This window comes from Cryptomeria japonica, chromosome 10 (assembly GCF_030272615.1).
Source record: "Cryptomeria japonica chromosome 10, Sugi_1.0, whole genome shotgun sequence".
Classification (NCBI taxonomy): domain Eukaryota; kingdom Viridiplantae; phylum Streptophyta; class Pinopsida; order Cupressales; family Cupressaceae; genus Cryptomeria; species Cryptomeria japonica.
In genome coordinates this window covers 138441736-138444097 of record NC_081414.1, presented here as the reverse complement: position 1 = coordinate 138444097, position 2362 = coordinate 138441736, and positions in this window count along the sequence as shown.

The following is a 2362-nucleotide window of genomic DNA, read 5'->3' as shown; positions in this document are numbered from 1 at the left end:
TATCAAAACAAACCCATAGGGTTCATAGTGTAACCGATTGAAGCATTGTGTTACTGGTTCACATGTGGTAAAGGTCAGTCTAATAACAGTCCCATCAAGTTGCACGCGCTCAAAATGAATGGAGATGTTTTATCCTAAGGAAAAAGGTACTCGACTTTCAATTTTAAAAGAGTTAATGGGTAGTATGCTAAGTGGTAAAGTTTGAATAGATCAAATGGCCCTCATGTTCTCGCGATAGAACTTGCAAGGTGGTTACAGACCGCGACATCGAGAGATGATGACACGTGTCCCGGGTTGGCCAGGAAGACTTCTAGTGGGGCCACTGATGGAGTTTGATTGAAAGACGATGTGGTGCTAACTTATCACAGTTTTGTGGGGCCATTGATACAAATGGAAAGTCAAGCGCTGAGTCAACAAGAGATGATCATTGGATCAACCAACTTGGAAGAAGATTGACGACTAGGTTTCAAATTTCTAAATATAAAGTTATGAGTCGTTATTTTTTTCACGCGTGTATTAATGGTGGATGAGACATTTGCGTTCTTTTCCAAGAAAATAATTAAAAGACCCTTAAAAGGTTTTTTCATTTGCAAAATATTTCATAGATATCTTGAAGAATTTCCTACTACTGAATGAGGCTAAAGCGATTCTCTATGACACAAAATTGTCATCTCTGGTGAAAATCAAAGTAGTAAGTTTATCTGAGCTCTCCATATGTTCTTGAAAGAAATTGATATTACAAATTGTGCATTAGGTTGTGAGAAGATAATTCAATTTATTTTAGGGTTAGGTACTAGACAGAGAATAGTTAAATTTGCCTGAATTACTCTGGCAATTTAAAATCTTGTACTAGCCCTAGTTTTCCTTCCCAAATTTGGAATTCTAGTATAAAGCCCTAGTTGTAGAAGATGGATCCCTCACAGAAACATTCAAGACAAGTGGATTATATGAAAAGAAATCTTTATGATGATTTCTTGGACCGGTTAAAGTCTTCTACAAATGATAAGCAATAGGGACAAAATTTTGTGGATCGAAAAACCCTAGGGGAAGGGTTAACTGACAAAACATTTCGCTTGGTGGATACTAATATAGCGTTGAATGGGTTAGAGATGTTCAAATTATGGTATGGACAAAGAAAACTAAATTCCCCATTATCTAGTCCTTGGCAGTATGATTTGAGCAAGTTGGTGGTACCGGGTGTTTTTATGGATGTTGACTTACTCAAGGCTGTTGCAAACATATATGACCCAGTTTCAAGGGTCATTAGGGGAAATGATGGAGAGATCCTATTAACCATCAAAAGGGAGGAGTTTCAAGATATTTTGACTTATATGAACCATCCCCTAGCCTGGTACCAATAGATTTAAATGAATAAAAGGTAGAGTATTACAAGATGAAGGAATTCATTAGAAAGAATTTTCTTTCGATGCATTTAGCTAGAGCAGGGAGCACAACATACTATATCTTCCCTAGCTCAGAGGAGTCATTCCCAATTGGTGATTTTTCTCCCTATTTCCAAGCTACTTTCTTCTCTTTGTGCCAAATATTGGATTTTAATCCTATTACAGTGATGCCACCTGATTTAATGTAGATGGCTATGTAGATACAACATCCAGATTTTATAGTAGTTTTTGACTTTGCCCCTTATGTTGAAGGAAAAATTCATGAGGGGTTACTAGATATTAAGAATCAAGTTGCTGGTGTTAAGTTCTCCTGGTATTCTTTACTCATGCATATGTTCCTTTCAAGGAATGTAGATTACTTTGAGGGTACCATGAGCCTCAGAAGGACAATAGATAACCAGGAGATCCCAATACAACTTTGGAGCACAAATATGTCTTGGGATAGACAAGAGGCTAGCTATATAAGGTTTGATAACAATTTTTCTTCTAGGTTAAGGAAAAAGTTAACAATGGATCCACCAAGGATTCCTCAGGAACTGCATGATTTTGTGAGACCTAAGGAGAGGGTGCCTCTTGCCATGATTGAACATAATTGGGGGGATTTTATCCTGTACTCTGTGAGTACTATTATCAAAATCTATGGCTTCTCCGGACAACCACATGTATTTCCCTTCAATATTCCTCTAAGAATGGGTTTTGCTGAGGTGATGTGGAAAATAGGATGTATTCAGGATAAGGATTTAAAGGGAAAAGGAACAATTTTCCCAGACTACACTATTATCCGTTACTTTGTGATTCTAAAGGGAGGACATGAGCACTTCGATAAATTATTTGCTCCATATCATTTGGGGGTAAGTTTAGCTAGAAACAGTGATCCTGAAGGTTTTTAAAATGATTTTAGAAGAAGAATAAATGGAGCTCTGCTGCCCCATGTGCACAATTTTCTTGAGGACTTAATC